General features: G+C 42.7%; 1 long non-coding RNA gene across 1 annotated transcript in view; it reads left to right on the top strand.

Moving 5' to 3' along the window:
- LOC137621220 (uncharacterized) overlaps nucleotides 1-21,373 on the top strand; it is an 80,513-nt gene extending 59,140 nt beyond the window's left edge. The window contains exon 4 of the long non-coding RNA XR_011040179.1: nucleotides 21,237-21,373. This is a non-coding gene — a long non-coding RNA (uncharacterized lncRNA). The remainder of the gene's footprint in view (nucleotides 1-21,236) is intronic.
- Nucleotides 21,374-23,523: the final 2,150 nt, after the last annotated feature.

Below are 23,523 nucleotides of genomic sequence, written 5' to 3'. Positions count from 1 at the left end.
GGTTGACGCTGTACTTCCTCGCGTCCCCATGGTTGACAGTTCACAGACTGTGCAGCAGTACCATGATCTTGTGTCCGGCTCCGTCACGCATCCACCAGTGCGACCGGATTCAGCGAGTCAGACGTTGCCCACTCCGTTGCCGTTTCCTCATCAGTTTCGGATGAGGAACCCTCTGATGAGGACATTGCTGAACAAGACGATCAACCCCCAGCCCTGCTATCCATCCGGAAGATGCTGAAGAAGGAACACTGCCCTGTCAGGCTGTGGATGAGTCTGGTTAGGACACTGTCATCCGTGGTTCAATTTGTGTCACTTGGAAGACTACACCTCCGTCCTCTTCTGTATCATCTAGCTTTTCACTGGAAAAGGACAAGACGCTAGAAGCGGTCTCGATCCCGGTTTCCGGAAAGATAAAGTCTGGTCTGACTTGGTGAAAGGACTTTATCAACCTTTGAAAGGGTCTTCCCCTGACTGTTCAGACTCCCAACCACGTTCTCTTCTCGGACGCATCGGACGTAGGCTGGGGTGCGACATTAGGCGGTAGGGAATGCTCGGGATTATGGAACTCGAGTCAAAGAACAATGCATTTCAACTGCAAGAAGCTTCTGGCAGTACGTCTGACCTGGAAAAGCTTCAGGTCTCTCCTTCAAGGCAAAGTGGTGGGGGTGAACACGGTCAACTCCCTGCTTTGACGTACATCTCCAAGCAAGGAGGGACCTACTCTCTGACATGGTACGAGTTCGCAAGTGACCTCCTCTCCTGTTCAACAGGTCTAGACTTTTCACTAGTAACGAGGTTCATCCAAGGCAACTTGAATGTCATAGCAGATTGTCTCAGTAGGAAGGGACAAATAATTCCAACATATTGGACCCTCCACAAGGATGTATGCAAGAGACTTTGGGCCACCTGGGGCCTGCCAACCATAGATTTCTTCGCAACCTCGATGACCAAGAGGCTCCCAATACTTTGCTCACCTATCCCGGACCCAGCAGTAGTTCATATAGATGCCTTTCTACTAGATTGGTCTCATCTAGATCTATATGCATTCCCTCCGTTCTAGATTGTCAACAAGGTACTGCAGAAGTTCGCCTCTCACGAAGGGACAAAGTTGACGCTAGTTGCTTCCCTCTGGCCCGCGAGAGAATAACTTACCGAGGTACTTCGATGGCTAGTAGACGTTCCCAGAACACTTCCCCTAAGGGTGGACCTGCTACGTCTGCCACGCGTAAAGAAGGTACTCCAAGGCCTCCACGCTCTTCGTCTGACTGCCTTCAGAATATCGAAAGACTCTCGAGAACTAGAAGTTTTTCGAAGGAGGCAACCAGAGCGATTGCTAGAGCAAGGAGAACATCCACCCTTAGAGTCTACCAATCGAAGTGGGAAATCTTCCGAAACTGGTGCAAGTCAGTATCCGTATCCTCGACCAGTACCTCTGTAACTCAAATAGCTGACTTCCTCTTATATCTGAGGAAAGAACGATCTCTTTCAGCTCCCACTATCAAGGGTTACAGAAGCATGTTGGCATCAGTCTTCCGTCACAGAGGCTTAGATCTTTCCAACAATAAAGATCTACAGGACCTCCTTAAGTCTTTTGAGACCACGAAGGAGCGTCGTTTGGTTACACCTGGTTGGAATTTAGACGTGGTTCTAAGATTCCTTATGTCAGACAGGTTCGAACCACTTCAATCAGCCTCCCTGAAAGATCTCACCTTTAAGACTCTTTTCCTGATATGCTTAACCACAGCTAAAAGAGTCAGTGAGATTCATGCCTTCAGCAAGAACATCGGATTCTCATCCGAAACGGCTACATGTTCTACAACTTGGTTTTCTAGCCAAACACGAGCTGCCTTCTCGGCCTTGACCAATATCGTTCGATATTCCAAGCTTATCGTATGGTTGGAAATGAACTAGAAAGATTATTATGTCCTGTAAGAGCTCTTAAGTTCTTTTTTAAAAACCTTTACGATCAGACTGTTAATACGAGAAGCTCATTCCCTTCTGAATGAGGAAGACCAAGTTTGGCTGAAGGTAAGGACACACGAAGTTAGAGCTGTCACAACTTCCGTGGCCTTTAAACAAAATAGATCTCTGCAAAGTATATTCGACGCAACCTATTGGAAAAGCAAATCAGTGTTCGCGGCTTTTATCTTAAGAATGTCCAGTCTCTTTACGAGAACTGCTACACTCTGGGACCATTCGTAGCAACGAGTGCAGTAGTGGTGGGGGCTCCACCACTACAATTCCCTAATTCCAGAACCTTTTTAATCTTTCTCTTGAAATATTTTTGGGTTGTCCGGAAGGCTAAGAAGCCTTTCGCATCCTACTTGATTTGGCAGATGGTCAAAATCATTTCTTGAGAAGTGCCTAGATTAGAGGTTTTGATGAGGACCTTTAGTATGGGTTGCAACCCTTCATACTTCAGCTCCTAGGAGTCGCTCAGCATCCTATGAGGATCGCGAGGCTCAGTAAGGAAGACGTACTTAAAAAGGCAGAGTAATTGTTCAAGTCGTCTTCCTTACCAGGTACTTATTTATTTTATGCTTGTTATTTTGAATAACTGCTAAAATGAAATACGGAATACTTAGCTCATAATATGTCAACATGTAATGCTGGTCTCTACCCACCCCCCTGGGTGTGAATCAGCTATATGATCATCGGGTAAGTTTAATATTGAAAAATGTTATTTTCCTTAGTAAAATAAATTTTTGAATATACTTACCCGATGATCATAAATTAAAGGACCCACCCTTCCTCCCCAATAGAGACCCAGTGGACAGAGGAGAAAATTGGTTCTTGTTGACATCGAGTACTTGAGTACCTACTTGACAGATGGCGCTGTTGATGTACACCCCCACCTGTATAGCGATCGCTGGCGTATTCCGCCCGTAGGTTTTTTCTGTCGGGCAGCAGGGATGCAGCTATATGATAATCAGGTAAGTATATTCAAAAATTTATTTTACTAAGGAAAATAACATTTTTTTAATCACATTTATCCATAATAGTCTTAATATCTGCTTTCATTTTATTTCGACTACAATCAATTGACCATCCTGCCAATAACTTTACTCCTCCAAAAGTATTTATTTTTTGGGACAACTATTCTACAGTAATACTCTGGCTTTCATCTCTATATACGTAAGCTATTTGGATACTTTCTCTCTTCAATTACATATCCTTACCTCCCTCAACAGCAAATGACACAGGGCTGATAATTGATAGACACCGGTATTTTTCTCAAATAGTTTCATTTTTTAAATCTTATGAGATTAAAGTAACGATATCCAAATAAAATCTTTCTGGTGACCTGCGTTCCTAGTTCTCACCACCTGCTTGCCTTAGTACTTTGTCCCATCTCATTTCTACATTATTATTATTATTATTATTATTATTATTATTATTATTATTATTATTATTATTATTATTATTATTATTACTTGCTAAGCTACAACCCTAGTTGGAAAAGCAGGATGCTATAAGCCCTTGTGGGCCCAACAGAGAAAATAGCTCAGTTAGGAAAGGAAACGAGGGACAATAAAATCTTTCAAGAACAGTAACAACATTAAAATAATTATTTTCTATATAAACTATAAAAAATAACAAAACAAGAGGAAAAGAAATTAAATAGTGTCAGAGTGTACCCTCAAGCAAGAGAACTCTTTTGAGATAAAAGGTAATTAACCCAGTTCTTGATAAACTTCTAGTATTTTTCTCATACTTTCGAAACACCTACCATTGTCTTCACTCTAAATATGTATAAGGGAGTCTGTCCATCTAATTGCTCGACATACTGATTTAATAAGTGTCTTAACTCATTATCAGGGCTGCCCTTTTTTTGCATTACTTTCAAAATGTAGGGACCTTTATCAACCACTAAATACTCTATCCAGCGTTGTTAATTAAACGGTATATAACTCATACACAAATATTTTTTATGCTCTTGCAAATTGACAAATTACTAATGCTACCTCTCTACTAAATCTAAATGTTACCTCGGTCTCTATCGTACACTAAACCACATAATTAACAAATACTGTATCTCTCTCATGTGATATTATACAAGACCTTACATTGTCTCCTTTCATTTTGGAATCAACATGATATTTATCTATAATGTTACTTGACACTTTTCTCTTTTTCTATATTGCATTCCAAATGCAATAAAAAAAATTTCCATTCCCTTATATTTCCACAATCCTATTTTACACTTTCTCATTCACTGTTTTCGTTTAATCTCACAGAAGATTCTTAGTCTCACTCAAGAACTTACAAATACTAAATGGTTGACACTTATTTCTGTCTCTCCATCATTTTCACATGAATTATTGGTTCTCCTATACATGATCTTTCGTTTATTTAAACCTTTTAGCCATGGTAAGTAGCTCTTCTAAGAGCAGGAAACTCCAAAATCAAACAATTTTTCTCTAGTCTTTGGTAGGGCCATAGCCTCTGTTTCATGGTCTTCCACTGTCTTGGGTTAGAATTCTCTTGCTTGAGGGTACAATCGGGCACACTATTCTATCTAATTTCTCTTCCACTGTTTTGTTAAATTGTTATAGTTTATATAGGAAATATCTATTTTACTGTTGTTACATTTTTTAAAATATTTTATTTGTCCTTGTTTCCTTTCCTCACTGGGCTATTTTCCCTGTTGGGGCCCCTGGGCTTATAGCATCCTGCTTTTCCAACTATGGTCATAGCTTAGCAAGTAATAATAATAATAATAATAATAATAATAATAATAATAATAATAATAATAATAATAATAATAATAATAATAATAATAATATAGTACTGTCATTTCAGGATGCCAGAAAACCTAAAATCAATCAATCAATAGTTTCAAATATCAACTTCTGTGACCTCCCTTAACAGCACGTGACCCAGAACCTATCACTGATAAACACCCACTTTTTCCCCCAAATAATTCTTGCTATATCTTAAGATATACTGAAGCAAGCTTGTTAAAGTCTAGGTTCTCAATGCCCATCTATCTGTTACCTTGGCACGTTGTCCTTTCCCTCATGTTGTATGCTCTGTTAGTGTTATTCATGTACTTTAACTTTTAGTTTATTATAAACAAATTTCCTTTACATTTCCTTAGAGCTACAAGGACTAGAGTCAAATAAGCATTATACAATACAGTACCGAGTTTTATTCAATGCACTATCTACTTTCACTCATTAACCTTGCATAAATGAACTTAATACAGACAGTACGACAAAGGATATAAATAACCCCAATGTAATGCTATGCCAAACGTTCCTTTCAGTCTTGCTTCATTTTCCATTCTAAACTACACTTGAATTTCCTTTAAAATATGTTTTCATACACTTCCTAGTTTAATAACACCTCTCTCTCTCTCTCTCTCTCTCTCTCTCTCTCTCTCTCTCTCTCTCTCTCTCTCTCTCTCTCTCTCTCTCTCTCTCTCTCTCTCTCTCTCTCTCTCTCTCTCTCTCTCTCTCAGGAGAATCTGACTCCTTATTTTATTTCCTTTTCTGTCATTCCATTCTTCCACATGAATCATAACCCTCTTATTCTTCCCATTCTTCTGCAATTTTCCCTATGTCTGCATTCATCTCTCCTTTACCCAATTCAATTGCTTAATTTCCCACCAGTGATTGATCCTTACCACCTTTACATACTGCATTCATCAAGTATTTAATCACAGAGGGAGTTCTATCTCTGCCTGTTCTCTTCAATCAAGCAACTGACTTCATTTACTTCTCTTTTTTAAATCACTTTCTTACAAAGAACTTAACCATTCTGACCAAAGTTACTCTAAAACATACGTTCTTCAGACTCAAGTTTTTCACATGACCAACATTCAACCTTTCCCTTTTCAATCACAACCATTCTGACCAAAGTTACTCTTAAAACATACGTTCCTTCACTCAAGTTTCTCACATGACCACCATTCAACCTTTCCCTTTTCAATCACAACCATTCTGACCAAAGTTACTCTAAAACATACGTTCCTTCAAATTCAAGTTTCTCACATGACCAACATTCAACCTTTCCCTTTTCAATCACAACCATTCTGACCAAAGTTACTCTAAAACATACGTTCCTTCAGACTCAAGTTTCTCACATGACCACCATTCAACCTTTCCCTTTTCAATCACAACCATTCTGACCAAAGTTACTCTTAAAACATACGTTCCTTCACTCAAGTTTCTCACATGACCACCATTCAACCTTTCCCTTTTCAATCACAACCATTCTGACCAAAGTTACTCTTAAAACATACGTTCCTTCACTCAAGTTACTCACATGACCACCATTCAACCTTTCCCTTTTCAATCACAACCATTCTGACCAAAGTTACTCTAAAACATACGTTCCTTCAAATTCAAGTTTCTCACATGACCACCATTCAACCTTTCCCTTTTCAATCACAACCATTCTGACCAAAGTTACTTTGAAACATACGTTCCTTCAGACTCAGGTTTCTCACATGACCATCATTCAACCTTTCCCTTTTCAATCACAACCATTCTGACCAAAGTTACTCTTAAAACATACGTTCCTTCACTCAAGTTACTCACATGACCACCATTCAACCTTTCCCTTTTCAATCACAACCATTCTGACCAAAGTTACTCTAAAACAGACGTTCCTTCAAATTCAAGTTTCTCACATGACCACCATTCAACCTTTCCCTTTTCAATCACAACCATTCTGACCAAAATTACTCTAAAACATACGTTCCTTCAAATTCAAGTTTCTCACATGACCACCATTCAACCTTTCCCTTTTCAATCACAACCATTCTGACCAAAGTTACTTTGAAACATACGTTCCTTCATACTCAAGTTTCTCACATGACCACCATTCAACCTTACCCTTTTCAATCACAACCATTCTGACCAAAGTTACTCTAAAACATACGTTCCTTCAAATTCAAGTTTCTCACATGACCAACATTCAACCTTTCCCTTTTCAATCACAACCATTCTGACCAAAGTTACTTTGAAACATACGTTCCTTCAGACTCAAGTTTCTCACATGACCACCATTCAACCTTTCCCTTTTCAATCACAACCATTCTGACCAAAGTTACTCTAAAACATACGTTCCTTCAAATTCAAGTTTCTCACATGACCACCATTCAACCTTTCCCTTTTCAATCACAACCATTCTGACCAAAGTTACTTTGAAACATACGTTCCTTCAGACTCAAGTTTCTCACATGACCACCATTCAACCTTTCCCTTTTCAATCACAACCATTCTGACCAAAGTTACTCTAAAACATACGTTCCTTCAAATTCAAGTTTCTCACATGACCAACATTCAACCTTTCCCTTTTCAATCACAACCATTCTGACCAAAGTTACTTTGAAACATACGTTCCTTCAGACTCAAGTTTCTCACATGACCACCATTCAACCTTTCCCTTTTCAATCACAACCATTCTGACCAAAGTTACTCTAAAACATACGTTCCTTCAAATTCAAGTTTCTCACATGACCACCATTCAACCTTTCCCTTTTCAATCACAACCATTCTGACCAAAGTTACTTTGAAACATACGTTCCTTCAGACTCAAGTTTCTCACATGACCACCATTCAACCTTTCCCTTTTCAATCACAACCATTCTGACCAAAGTTACTCTAAAACATACGTTCCTTCAAATTCAAGTTTCTCACATGCCCAACATTCAACCTTTCCCTTTTCAATCACAACCATTCTGACCAAAGTTACTTTGAAACATACGTTCCTTCAGACTCAAGTTTCTCACATGACCACCATTCAACCTTTCCCTTTTCAATCACAACCATTCTGACCAAAGTTACTCTAAAACATACGTTCCTTCAAATTCAAGTTTCTCACATGACCAACATTCAACCTTTCCCTTTTCAATCACAACCATTCTGACCAAAGTTACTTTGAAACATACGTTCCTTCAGACTCAAGTTTCTCACATGACCACCATTCAACCTTTCCCTTTTCAATCACAACCATTCTGACCAAAGTTACTCTAAAACATACGTTCCTTCAAATTCAAGTTTCTCACATGACCAACATTCAACCTTTCCCTTTTCAATCACAACCATTCTGACCAAAGTTACTTTGAAACATACGTTCCTTCAGACTCAAGTTTCTCACATGACCACCATTCAACCTTTCCCTTTTCAATCACAACCATTCTGACCAAAGTTACTCTAAAACATACTTGTTCCGTAACCGAAATACAAACCACGCTATTTACAAAGGGTTATTACTTTTAGCGTTGCTGAAATGGCGAGCCATTAGAAGTTAACGAGGGTGTATTACCCCCGCGCTAGTTAGCGGGGGGGGGGGGGTAGGGGAGTGGTAGCTAGCTACCCCTCCTCCCCCTCACACACACGTGAATACTCACTTTAACTTTTGGCTCGGACTGTGACAGACGTCTCTGTCTTGGTCCTCGCTTGGCAGTCATTGTCTGTTTTGTCTTTACTTAATCGCTTACTTTTCTTTTACTCAATATATATGTAAACATGTTTGCATGTTTGTATATATATTTGAGTATAGAAATAAGTAAGTTTCCTTTTCAGATGTGTGTGTGTAGTGTACGATATCTACGTGGAGGCCTCGGCAGTTAGGCCACCACGGCGTATTTTATGGGTGGCGATCGAGTTTGACTTATGTCTTTCTCTCTCTCTCTTGAGGTCGTTCACCCTTTTTACTACGTGTTACTACGCCCTTGTAGCCTAGCTTCCTTTCCGTGTGGGGGGTTGCTACGTCGTACGTTTGTATCAATTAGTTATGAATCTAATTGTAGTTGTTTTTTTGTTTTTTTCAGCTTGTAGAACGATTCCTTTCGGGGTTTTTGTTCTTTCTTTAGTGTTCATTCATTTTTAAATTACATAATTACATAGTTACATAATTATAATTGTTATAATTCTGTTTTGGTTACAGCTCTCCTTCCGCGAGTGTAAGTGGTTGTGAGGGCACGTGCCTGTTGTGTAATTCTTGTTCCTTTCCCTCGGGATTCCTCTTCGGAGCCTTCCCGGGGGAATGAATGTGTACTAATATTATTTGTTTTATTTTTTTACAGTTACCGATCTAGTTCGTTTCTGTAATATAGCAACGGTGTGAGCTGTCTGGTTGAGTCCTGGGGATTCGGCTGTTGCTACCTCCCCCCTTGTATTTTCGTCAGGGGCGTGTCTCCTTCTACTGGTAGTACTCCCGTGTCGACGGACAGCTCTCCAGTTCATTTAAGAACAGTCAGGAGGCTTGCCTCCTTGGGCGGATAACTTTCCTTCCGAAGGAAGTTTTTCCTGTCCAGGCTTGAGTTTTTCCCCTTTTGGGGGTTCTTCTCTTGCCATTTTTTCGTGCGACTATGCTCTTGGTGCTGAGCGGTCGCACCTGCAGTTTCGCTCAAGGGGCTGGGCAACTGCAGGAGCTCCTCTTCGGAGGATTGCTCCTTTTAGGTCACTGGCTGACCAGTCTCTTCCTCGAAGTGTTTCTCTTTCGTTCGCGATAGAGTACACTCATAGAGACTCCTCTTCGGAGGTTTCTTCTGTTGCTGTTGCTGTTGGCCTCCCTCGCCGTAAGGCCCTCCGTCCGCCTCGTCGTAAGGGCCTCTCATCTCCCTATAAGGGTGCTTGAGGCGCCCTTTTGGATCTCCGTTTGCTGCCTACAACTCCTTTTTTCTCGATCTTCCACCTTGGTGCAGATGGACAGCAGTCTGATCTCATCTTCCGACGGGCAACGGTCTTCCCGACGGACAACGGTCTGCCCGACAGACAGCGGTCTTCCGACGGACATCAGTCTCCCGGCGGACAACGATCCCTTCGGGGCAAAGGGTTGCCCCCACGGGGGTTCTTCCCTTGCGTGTCAGGGTTTCCCTGCGCGCCCTTCTGCTCATCAGCGCTCTCCTGTTCGTCAGCGCTTTCAAGATGATCTTCCCTGCGGTTCCTGTTACGTGCCCTGTGCGCCCACGTTCGCCCTCGCGATCTAGAACTTCGGTTCAGGTCGGGGTCAAGGACTCTTCTTCTTTGCGCAGGCTTCCACGCGTAGCCTTCTGCTCGTCAGCGATCATCAACTCGCCAGCGATCATCAGCTCGCCAGCGATCATCAGCTCGCCAGCGATCATCAGCTCGCCAGCGATCATCAGCTCGCCAGCGATCATCAGCTCGTCAGCGATCTCCGGATCGCCAGCGATCTCCGGATCGCCAGCGATCTCCGGATCGCCAGCGATCTCCGGATCGCCAGCGATCTCCGGATCGCCAGCGATCTCCGGATCGCCAGCGATCTCCGGATCGCCAGCGATCTCCGGATCGCCAGCGATCTCCGGATCGCCCACGTGTGTTACAGCTGTCACGCCAACGTTCTCCAACACTTCTGAAGGAACATGGTTCGCCAGCTACTAGCTCACCTGCGCATGCTGATCGCCATCGCGCGACCCTCAACTGCGGATGCTGATCGTCATCGCGCGACCCTCAACTGCGGATGCTGATCGTCATCGCGCGACCCTCAACTGCGACTCTGCACGATCGCCCGCTTACGCTTGCTGCTCCTCATCGCACAACCCTGAACGATCGCCCTCCTGCGGATGCTGATCACCATCGCACCCTTTCACGCGATCATTCACCTGCGCATGCTGCTCGCCATCGCACAACCCTGCGCGATCGCCCGCTTACGCATGCTGCTCCTCATCGCACAAACCTGAACGATCGCCCTCCTGCGGATGCTGATCACCATCGCACCCTTTCACGCGATCATTTACCTGCGCATGCTGCTCGCCATCGCACAACCCTGCACGATCGCTTACCTGCGCATGCTGCTCGCCATCGCACAACCCTGCACGATCGCCCGCTTACGCATGCTGCTCCTCATCGCACAAACCTGAACGATCGCCCTCCTGCGGATGCTGATCACCATCGCACCCTTTCACGCGATCTTTCACCTGCGCATGCTGCTCGCCATCGCACAACCCTGCACGATCGCCCGCTTACGCATGCTGCTCCTCATCGCACAACCCTGAACGATCGCCCTCCTGCGGATGCTGATCACCATCGCACCCTTTCACGCGATCATTCACCTGCGCATGCTGCTCGCCATCGCACAACCCTGCGCGATTGCCCGCTTACGCATGCTGCTCCTCATCGCACAACCCTGAACGCTCGCCCTCTTGCGGATGCTGATCACCATCGCACCCTATCACGCAATCATTCACCTACACATGCTGCTCGCCCTCGCTTACCATCACGCGGTCATTATCGCCAGCGATCATCTTCACCTACGCGGCAGCACGATCCCTCGCCGTCACGCCATCGCTTGCGTTCGTCGCCTCGGACACGTGTTCATCTACCTGCCCACCCTCACGCCCACTCGCCTGCGCGCCCGCGCGATCGCTCGCCTGCGCGCCCGCGCGATCGCTCGCCTGCGCGCCCGCGCGATCGCTCGCCTGCGCGACCGCTCTCCTGCGCACTCGCGTGACCGCTCGCCTTTGCGCGACCGTTCGCCCTCGCGCGACCGTTCGCCCTCGCGCGACCGTTTGCCCTCGCGCGACCGTTCGCCTTCGCGCGACCATAGTTCGCGGCGAATTCCACAGCCGGTGGTAGCAGCAGGGACGCGTGCTCCTAGACGGCACTCGGGATCACCTCCATCCAAGCACAGGTTGGTAGTGCAGGACGAAGACAGGTCAGTACAGCATTCTTCCCCACCTTCTTTTCAGGCAGGTACCGTCGGGTCCACTCCAAAGGATCGCCCGATCCCTTTCACCTTAGCGAGGATTTCGGACTCTGTGTCCTTGGAGCAGCAGACATGGTTTGGTCCGCTGGCACGGGCGTTAATGAGGGTTATGAAACCAGCACTCGCCAGCCAGGGTAACAAACCAGCGGCTGTCTCTCCTACGCTGAAGAGAAAGAGAGGAGTAGACTTCGCGGTGACTTCCCCCAGGGCGAAGTTGGTTCCCAAGAGGTCGGTCTCGAGGGTCCCCTCTCCTGCACGAGTACTCTCTCCTTCTCCCGCCCTGGAAGGATTTTTGGCGGGGGGGCTTTCCGTTCAAGATTTCTCCATCGGACAAGGGGTGACTGCTTACCTCTTCCTCTGGGAGCTTACCAGGTTCTTTCCCTCCTCGGTTACGGCCCGAGGTTTGGTTCAAGGAAGCTACAGGAAGATCAAGGGTACTTTCCTCCTCTCGAGCTCAGACACCTTGGGCTTTCGTCGTTAAGTATCTACTTGCGGACAAGCTCGATGTTGTACCATCTGGACGCGCTGTCTGAAGGCTTCCTTCGGGTGTCTCATCTGTGGAGGTCGACGACCTCAGACACCCTTCCATCCTTGAGAAGAGTTTTGTCTGTGCCCAAGGACAGAGACTTAGACAGCTGCTGTGCGGAGTAAATCGACTTCCGGTTTCACTCCTCCAAGGCGCTTTCTTCCAGACTCTGCAGGGCTCCAGCACGCTTTTCTTTCAACCACGTCGGCCTATGTTATCGGCTACGACAACTGGGACAAGGTGTCCAATTGCAGTTTCCTGCTGTCAGGAACAGATGGCACGGGAGACTCCCCCGGGGGGGGGGGGGGGGCATAGTCCTAAAAGGAGTTCACGAACTCTAGGATTGCAGGTTTTTTCACTGGGAGGATGCTTAAGGTTACTCATCCGAATGACAGCTTCCCGATGCCCATTCCCGCACAATCTCTGTGAGTAGCCAAGGATATCGAGCCTGCCGTCTCTGTCAGCGAATTCAGTGTCTCTGAACCTCTATGCCATAGCGTCAGCAGAGTTGCCCGTTTGGGCAGAATGATCCATACCTTAGGCGAAGGTCTTCCTTAGGATCATCGACGGCTTCACCCCCGGCCCCCTCAGTCGATCCTTTCTTGTAAGGAAGGATCTGAGAGGGGATGTCCATAGTCGACCTCTCAGCCCTGATCAAGTTTGTCGAACAAACTTCGGCCAGCGTAGACCAGCAGAATCGATCAGACTGGTAACGAGGCGACAGGACTCCTTTAACCCTGGATCGGAAGGACGGGTACTTTCAGTTTCCATTCCATCCATCTTCCAGGGTGCTCGTCGAATTCAGCCTAGACGGCAAGTATTCCTGCTTATGATGCAGTGTGGCTATCCCGCCGTGGCATAGCAGGTTTGTTTCCCCAGAGAACTCTCCCTGCCTTCCTCTTGGCCGCTCAGGTGCAGGCTTCCGCCTCCTCTGCTGTTTGGAGGGCTGGTCAACTCCGGTAGGCTCGGGTTTCGACCTTCTTCAGCGCCGGGACAAGCTTCCGGATGCTGACCATGAGTGTGGGCTCATGGTATTTTGCTTGGAGCCTTCTCTTCCTCTGCCTCAACATCTGGAGTATCTGGCCATGATATTGAGTCAACCGCCTTACCACATTGGAAACCCCGCTTCTCGTCCGTCCAGCGAGGTTAAGCAACGTCGGTACTTGGATGGGTGACCACCTGGGGACGCCAGATTCTGTTACCGCATCCTCCGAGCCTTCCTTTCGGTTGACTGTGGCAAGACTGAGGAGAGTCGTAGTACCTGTTCTCAGTCAAGCAGAGCTTTCAGCCCTACCTTGGAACGTTTCCTAGTTCTTCTTTCCTCATTGACCCGTCTATAGTCCGAACGGTCGCCTCAGGATAAGTTCCATGTGGGGCGATCCAAGTTCCGGTGGCTTCAGGCAATGTTTAACCGGACTCCCTGGCCCTATGGGACCAGCGGAACTATTAAACCTGCAATGGGTATTGACCTATGGAGCCTCTTGATGGTAGTGGATATTCTCGTCCTTTCCCCACATTCTTGATGCGGTTCTCGGACTCGTCAAAGGAAAGGGGGGGGGGGCATGTTCCGGTCCAGGCCTATGGTCAAGACCTGAAGGATACCTCTCCATCATTCAGGCAGGCTTAAGGGCCTTAGTCTGGCCCCTCTTCAGATCCTACAGCTCCTGCCAAGTCGCCCCGTTGCGCGTCGACTTCATTCTAACCAGCAGGGGACACATTTTCACACCTTCACATCTTGCAGTAGAGATACCGGGATGATTGAGATTCTCTCAATTCCACCATCGGCTCTCTCATTCCAGGCAGGGGAATGTTTCTCTCAGACTATCCGAGCAGAGCCTCATAGAGAGAGTGTACCTAGGGGTCTTTGACCTTGGGTAACCAGCAAGTGCTGGTCTGGGGGACCTGATCGCGACACCTTGGAACCTCAAGCTTCCACTAATCTTCCCCCCAGTCTCAGACCCCGAGACTCTGGCAAGATGCATTCCGGTGATGGTGGGACAAATTCGACGCCTGCGTCTTCCCTCCTTTTTTTTTTGTTTGCGGACAATGGGTCTCAACAAAACCAGGTTGTCTGTCAACCTTTCAATGGGAGAGCTCCACTGGGACTATGCGCAGAACGGTTTCTGGACCCTCTGCTTCCCCTGACGGAACTCCCGGGAGAGCTTCTCCCACGGCACATACTACTCAAGCAACCATACTGCGACATCTCTCCCGAACCGGGGCGTCGCTTCGGCTTCATGCCTGGAGACACTACGCTTCCTCCTCTAGAAGAGACAACCCGCTACAGTCGCGGTACGGAGGTCGCGTCATCTGCGATAGTCATCCACAGGGGTCTCCCAGGCAAAGTGAAGAGTCTAAGGTGGTGGGTGCCGTGGGAGATATACCTCTTCCCGTGAGGCCTCTTCTCCAGCAATAACGGTCTTATTGCCTTTCGGCGGGAGGAAACTCCTTTCCGCTCTCGGCAATGAAGCCTGTCGCTCAGCCTTTCCCTGACCTTCAGGCTTGAAGGAATAACTTTTTCCTGCCCGCTGGATCTATCCTCGCTCATGCGAAGCTACGATCGTCCCTGCCCTAGTCGGAGGATGACCTCACACTTGGAGCATGGCTCGGACTTTTAGTCCTTTAAGAAATCTTCTCAAGACCCTTTTACGACAGGCCTCGGATTGTATTCCGCCTTGGGTCTTCTGCTCACTCTGGCCACGGCCAGTGTGTAAGCAATCTTCTTGGTCTCTTTCTACTCTCCCCTTTCTAAGGAAGAGGGGAAGGCAACATTCAGGCTCGCTCCTGAGTTGTTGGCTAGACTCAGAATCTGAGGGTCCCGACCCTTCGGTCCGATTCATTCAAGATTTCGAGTCTCCATTCTGTGTGTGATGTCCCAAGACCTTCTCTTTCTTGCCAGTAAGGAATCGAGAGGTTAGCGCTGGGAACAGCTGCAGTTTGGCCTCAGTTGCAGCCGATTTGGGAACACAAGGAGGACATGGGGGGAGAGTCACCAGTATACCTCTTCAGCCCGGACTCGAGTACATTCATCTCGACCTGTCTTCAGACCCTCCCCCGTCACGTCGCCCTACAGTACGATGTTGGATACATCGCAACGTCCTCGCCTTCGAGTAATACTACTCTGTGACGCAGGTGCTACAAGCTGGAGTCTGGAAGCGTCTGATGACCTTCGCAGCCCGCTTCCTGCAGGGCGTGACCCACAGAAGTCTCGATACGTTTTCTATCGCTCTGTGGTGGCTACACAACAGCTGGTCTAACCTCAGGCTCCTTTTTGGACAGGTAGCAGAAGGTTGAGGGCATTGTTATCAGGTTTTAGTCTGCATGAACGAAAGAAGTATGTCTGGCCCTTACTTCTTTCTTCATCATCCCCTCTACGGGGAAGCAGCATCCTGGTCTCTGCATAGCTGACCTTGAACCTCTGCAGGTAAACCATGCTTCCTTGTGTTCCGAGTATTGAGTTAATACTGTCGCGTCCCCCAATACCCTGACGAGGTGGTAATGGGAACGTCCTAACCCAGAGTTCCTTCTGGAACTCCAGGTCAACTGCCTAAGACGGGTCACACTTCTTCCTTCACACACAAGCTTACGTAGGCTACATGGTTCCTTGCGGAGCAAGGAACTTGTGAGGTGCAGGGACTCCTTTTCTCGAGTGCGACTCACTCGGATTCTGAGTCCCCGGGTAAAGCCAAAGCCAGTATGGCTGGGGACTTTCCACCCTTCCTAAGGGATAAGTCACCCTTTGTAAATAGCGTGGTTTGTATTTCGGTTACGGAACAAATGACAAATTCGAAGATAATTTGTATTTTTCCTAACCATACAAACCTTAGCTATTTACACATATTTGCCCGCCAGCCCTGTCCCCCAAGACAAGTCCTACCTCTAAGTAAAAGTGAGTATTCAGGTGTGTGTGAGGGGGAGGAGGGGTAGCTAGCTACCACTCCCCTACCCCCCGCTAACTAGCGCGGGGGTAATACACCCTCGTTAAATTCTAATGGCTCGCCATTTCAGCTACGCTAAAAGTAATAACCCTTTGTAAATAGCTAAGGTTTGTATGGTTAGGAAAAATACAAATGATCTTCGAATTTGTCATGTTCCTTCAGACTCAAGTTTCTCACATGACCACCATTCAACCTTTCCCTTTTCAATCACAACCATTCTGACCAAAGTTACTCTTAAAACATACGTTCCTTCACTCAAGTTTCTCACATGACCACCATTCAACCTTTCCCTTTTCAATCACAACCATTCAGACCAAAGTTACTCTAAAACATACGTTCCTTCAAATTCAAGTTTCTCACATGACCAACATTCAACCTTTCCCTTTTCAATCACAACCATTCTGACCAAAGTTACTTTGAAACATACGTTCCTTCAGACTCAAGTTTCTCACATGACCACCATTCAACCTTTCCCTTTTCAATCACAACCATTCTGACCAAAGTTACTCTAAAACATACGTTCCTTCAAATTCAAGTTTCTCACATGACCAACATTCAACCTTTCCCTTTTCAATCACAACCATTCTGACCAAAGTTACTTTGAAACATACGTTCCTTCAGACTCAAGTTTCTCACATGACCAACATTCAACCTTTCCCTTTTCAATCACAACCATTCTGACCAAAGTTACTTTGAAACATACGTTCCTTCAGACTCCAATTTCTCACATGACCACCATTCAACCGTTCCCTTTTCAATCTCAATCATTCTGACCAAAGTTACTCTTAAAACATACGTTCCTTCAGACTCGAGTTTCTCACATGACCACCATTCAACCTTTCCCTATTCAATCACAACCATTCTGACCAAAGTTACTTTGAAACATTTGTTCCTTCAGACTCAAGTTTCTCACATGACCAACATTCAATCTTTGCCTTTTCAATCACGTGTTTGCAGAGGTGGATCTCCTACAAATATATTAATACTATAATTAACCTTCCCTCCATTCTTCTCTATTCACAGCATCATCCAATTAGTCCTTCCTTCGTTTTTTTTTTCAATCACTATCTCTGCATTTCACGCAATTTCAACATTATTTCGTCAATTTTTGTAGTAAATAATATAATTGGCACAGTTTTAGATGCAACAAATAATAATCGTAAATCCATCTGAAACACTTGCCACCGTCTTCACTTTAAATATAAGTACATTTGGGCTCACTATTTTATCTTATTTCTCTTCCTCTTGTTTTGTTAAAGTTTTTTATAATGTATACGAGATATTTATTCTAATGTTACTGTTCTCAAGATATTTTATATTTTCTTCTTTCCTTTCCTCACTGGGCTATTTTCTGTGCCGAAGCCCTTGGGGTTATAGCATCCTGCTAGGGTTGTTGCTTAGCAAGTAATGACAATAATAATGATAATAAAAGGGGTCTGTTCCTCTGTTTTCTCCGAGTAGGGTTCTAGTTGTTAATGATAAAGACTGCTTTCATTACATTGTTTTTAGGATATAGGGACCCAAATATATTTGTTTGTCTTTGAAAATTAATTAGTAAATATAATATTAACGCTTTACTAAATATCAGTATTTCCACAGTCTGTATTGTACACTAAACCACATAAATAACATATACTGTCTCCCTCTTACATGATATTATACAAGATCTTACATTCAGTCTCCTTTCATTTTAGAATCAACTTGACATTCATCAAGAATGTTTAGTTTACACTTTTCTTATTTTTTATATTGCATTCCAATTCAATAACATTTTCTCCATATCCTTATATTTCCACAGTCATATTTTACACTTTCTCATTCACTGTTTCCTTTAATCTCACAGAAGAGTCTTGGTCCCACACAATAACTTAAAAATACTAAATGGTTCACACTTACCTCTGTTTCTCCGTAATTTCACGTAAATTATTGGTTCTCCTATACATAGTCTTTTTATCACATTCATCTGAAATAGTCTTGATATCTGCTTTCATTTTATTTAAAAATTTTAAACCTTTTAGCTATGGTAAGTAGCTCTTCTAGGAGCTACCATTGTTCTCTAGTCTTGGTTAGGGCCACAGCCTCTGTACCATAGTCTTCCACTGTCTTGGGTTAGAATTCTCTTGCTGAGGGTACACTCAGGTACACTATTCTATCGTATTTCTTTTCTTTTTTTATAGTTTAGGATATATAGGAAATGATTGTTTTAATGTTTTTACTTTTCTTAAAACATTTAATTTTTCCTTTTTTCGGGCACACTATTCTATCTAATTTCTCTTCCACTGTTTTGTTAAATTGTTATAGTTTATATAGGAAATATCTATTTTACTGTTGTTACAGTTTTTAAAATATTTTATTTGTCCTTGTTTCCTTTCCTCACTGGGCTATTTTCCCTGTTGGGGCCCCTGGGCTTATTGCATCCTGCTTTTCCAACTATGGTCATAGCTTAGCAGGTAATAATAATAATAATAATAATAATAATAATAATAATAATAATAATAATAATAATAATAATAATAATATAGTACTGTCATCTCAGGATGCCAGAACACCTAAAATCAATCAATCAACCAATACACTTTTATATATCAACTTGTGACCTCCCTTAACAGCACGTGACCCAGAGCCTATCACTAATAGACTCCAACATTTTCCCCCCAAATAATTCTTGCTATATCTAGCGATATACTGAAGCAAGCTTGTTAAAGTCTAGCTTATCAATGCCTATCTATCTGTTACCTTGGCACGTTGCCCTTTCCCTTATGTTGTATGTTCTATTAGTGTTATTTATGTACTTTTCCTTTTAGTTTATTATAAACAAATTTCCTTTACATTTCCTTAGAGCTACAAGGACTAGAGTCAAATAAGCATTATACAATACAGTACCGAGTTTTATTCAATGCACTATCTACTTTCACTCATTAACCTTGCACAAATCAACTTAATACAGACAGTACGACAAAAGTATATAAATAACCAATATGTAATGCTATGGCAGACATTCATTTCAGTCTTGCTTCATTTTCCAATCTAAACTCTACTTGAATTTCCTTTAAAATATGTTTTCATACACTTCCTAGTTTAATAACTCCCCCCCCCCTCTCTCTCTCTCTCTCTCTCTCTCTCTCTCTCTCTCTCTCTCTCTCTCTCTCTCTCTCTCTCTCTCTCTCAGGGGAATCTTGTTCTCACTGCAATCATACGAATATCGAACTGCATATGTGACTCCTTATTTTATTTCCTTTTCTGTCATTCCATTCTTGCACATGAATCATAACACACTTATTCTTCACATTCTTCTGCAATTTTCCCTATGTCTGCATTCATCTCTCATGAACCAAATTCAATTGCTTATTTTCCCACCAGTGATTGATCCTTATCACCTTAACATAATCCATTCATTAAGTGCTTATTCACAGAGGGAGTTATATCTCTGACTGTTCTCTCTTTTTTAAATCACTTTCTTGCAAGGAACTTAACCATTCTGACCAAAGTTACTCTTAAAACATACTTTCCTTCAGACTCAAGTTTCTCACATGACCAACATTCTATCTTTCCCTTTTCAATCACCTGTTTGCAGAGGTCAATCTCCTACAAATATATTAAAACTCTAATTCACTTTCCCTCCATTCTTCTCTATTCACAGCATCGTCCAATTAGCGTTCTTCCTTCGTTTCATTTCCAGGCACCATCTCTGCATTTCGGGCAACTTCAACATTATTTTGTGCATTTTTGTAGTAAATAAAAATTGACACAGTTCTAGATACAACTAATGATATTCTTAAATCCTTCTGAAACATCTACCACCGACTTCACCCTAAATATAAGTACACTCTGGCACACTATTCTATCTTATTTCTCTTCCTCTTGTTTTGTTAAAGTTTTTTTTTTTTTTATAGTTTATACGAGATATTTGTTTTAATGTTACTGTTCTTAAGATATTTTATTTTTTTCTTGTTTCCTTTCGTCACTGGACTATTTTCTGTGCTGGAGCTTCTTAGGCTTATGGCATCCTGCTAGGGTTGTAGCTTAGCAATTAATAATAATAAAAGAGGTCTGTTCCTCTGTGTCATCTCAGAGTAGGGTTCTAGTAGTTAATGATAAAGACTGCTTTCATTACATTGTTTTTAGGATATAGGGACCCAAATTTATTTGTTTGTGTTTATAAATTAGATTACTAAATATAATATCAACGCTTTATTAAATATCAGTATTTCCCCAGTCTGTATTGTAGACTAAACCACATAAATACATATACTCTATTTCACTTGTGATACTATACAAGACCTTACTTTTTCCATTATAGACTGTCGTGGACAATCATATAGAATTTTTAATTGGCAATTTATATTCCATTCCAAATGCAGTAAAATTGTTACTATTTCCAGAACCATATTTTGCACATCGTCCTTCAGTCACACCATAAACTTTTTTCGCATGAATCATGGATCTTTCTATACATTCTATTCATCACATTCATGTGTAAAATAGGATGGTTGTCTCGTTATTTAAAGCATAAACAATTATCTTTCTTACTCTCTAATAAGTATAGATTTAATCTCAATATATTTTTTAATTATGAATCTTGTCATATTTAGATATCATTTTATTCCTATACTGCACAAAGAATTTTTCACTTTGCCAAACAATTTCACCTTTTCCTATTATACATAATTCAATTGATCTCCTAAATTTTCGTGTCCATATCATGATTTGTCTAGCAATAAGTAACTTATCAGCTTCATTTGGCTAATAATTATGACTCTCAAAATATGCTTCAAGCATATGCATGTATAACCTTTCCAGTCCATCTGGCTAATTTGCATATATGATACCCACTTTGTAAGTTTCTTGTATATATGTATTGATAACTTGAATAAGTTTCTTGTATATATGTATTGATAACTTTTCAAGTTTCCCCATTTCTTCCTCATTTTCTTGATAACTTTTCAAGTTTCCTCATTTCCTCCTCATTTTCTATGTTTCAAGTATATGTATAACAATAACTTTTCCTGGCCACTTGGCAAATTTGCAGTTTTTCCAGCCGAATTGGCATATAACTGTTTCCCATGTCTCAATTATACACAACTTTTCAGAAATGGTTGGAATCCTGATGCTTCGAGCAGCAGATTGGGGTATACCTGGAAGGGCAACATTGCATCGCCTCTCTTCCGGCCGGTACTGGAAGAATCTGGAACCAGCCCTAGACCACCACCAGTGAGGGGGGACCCTGGTACTACTAAAAATTCGGAAACCAAATTGCTAAAGGCAACTCAAGAGGCCAAAATTGACTACTCATTGAACTCAAACACCATTCTGTGCTGTACCACCATTCTGTGCTGTACCTGTGAGAAACCTTCAAATAAAATAAACCTTTGAATCAATACTTCTATTGAATCAATACTTCTATTGTTTGAATAGACCCCTTTTTTTTGTATTATGCGGTTTTGAAATAAAACTTGTTTTTGCATTTTTCTTTTATTTTTCACATTTGAAAAACGACTTGAATATGAGAATACAGAGTAGACGTGAAAAATAAAAGAAAAATGCATTGCATTTTTCCTGTCAACAATTTTGCCAGTCTACTCTGTATTCTCATATTCAAGTCGTTTTTCAAATGTGAAAAATAAAAGAAAAATGCATTGCATTTTTCCTGTCAACAATTTTGCCAATTTGAAAAACGACTTGAATATGAGAGAAAAACGACTTGAATATGAGAATACAGAGTAGACTAGTATATTTTTCCTGTCAACAATTTTGCCAGTCTACTCTGTATTCTCATATTCAAGTCGTTTTTCTCTCATATTCAAGTCGTTTTTCAAATTGGCAAAATTGTTGACAGGAAAAATGCAATGCATTTTTCTTTTATTTTTCACATTTGAAAAACGACTTGAATATGAGAATACAGAGTAGACTGGCAAAATTGTTGACAGGAAAAATGCAATGCATTTTTCTTTTATTTTTCACGTCTACTCTGTATTCTCATATTCAAGTCGTTTTTCAAATGTGAAAAATAAAAGAAAAATGCATTGCATTTTTCCTGTCAACAATTTTGCCAATTTGAAAAACGACTTGAATATGAGAGAAAAACGACTTGAATATGAGAATACAGAGTAGACTGGCAAAATTGTTGACAGGAAAAATATACTAAAGCCCAAAAAAAATGAATAAAGCTGGCAAAATTGTTGACAGGAAAAATATACTAAAGCCCAAAAAAAATGAAAGCCAAAAAAATTAATAGAGCCAAAATATTGTATGCCAAGCAATTAATTGTATGCCAAGCAATTAAATAAATCCAAAAGATTTAGAGCAAAAAATTATTCAAGGCAACATTCAAACACGGAAATACACAAAGTTGACAAGCAAAAAATATGATTTAAAAGCAGGACTTGAACAATGAAATACACAAAAGTTGACAGGCCATTTTTATACATAATGGAAAACTTCACTGCCAGAAAACTGCCTAAGCACAAAAAAAAAAAAAAAAAAAAAAAAACACAAAAAAAAAAAAATTCAAAATGTTTACGAAGAGTGTCCAGAAACTGCGTTATATAAGCCCTGGATTACCGGCTGACTTTTTTTTATATGGGGGGGGGGGGGGGGCGGCGGCGCTCCTCTTGATGGCTCACAGGACTGCCACTCTCTCCTCTTGTGGGCTCACAGGACTGCCACTCTCTCCTCTTGTGGGCTCACAGGACTGCCACTCTCTCCTCTTGTGGGCTCACAGAACTGCCACTCTCTCCTCTTGTGAGCTCACAGAACTGCCACTCTCTCCTCTTGTGGGCTCACTGAACTGCCACTCTCTCCTCTTGTGGGCTCACAGAACTGCCACTCTCTCCTCTTGTGAGCTCACAGAACTGGCACTCTCCTCTTGTGGGCTCACAGAACTGGCGCTCTCATCTTGATGGCTCACAGGACTGGCGCGCACACTGCTATAGAAGCCCATTCCTGTGAATGATAAAATCTGAATTTAGTATTGACGCATATTTCACGTGTAACATGTTTTACATGAAAGAAATCCTGGCTGATGAAATTTTACTAGAGACTAGACAAAACATCCCTTCTTTCTCCCATGAATTCACTGACACGCCATGACCATAGCTACGAAATAAGAAATGAAAGACTTTGATAGGAGTTTTACACCCAAGTCCAAATTGGTGATATCGACGGACTCAAGTCCGTCCATGTCACTCATTTGGACTTTGGTACTAACCAATCAAGTCTTCATTTTCCTTTTCGTGGCTTATAATTATTTACTTATACAATGTATATGCAATAACACTAAGCAAAAATTTTAACGCTAACTCTCAGACAATATATCATGATCAGTATGTCAAATTCTGAGAGCTTCGAGTCAATTATTTCCCTAAAATAAACCCTGAT

The sequence above is a fragment of the Palaemon carinicauda genome, chromosome 27 (assembly GCF_036898095.1).
Source record: "Palaemon carinicauda isolate YSFRI2023 chromosome 27, ASM3689809v2, whole genome shotgun sequence".
Taxonomy (NCBI): Eukaryota; Metazoa; Arthropoda; class Malacostraca; order Decapoda; family Palaemonidae; genus Palaemon; species Palaemon carinicauda.
This window is presented reverse-complemented; position numbering and strand designations above follow the sequence as displayed.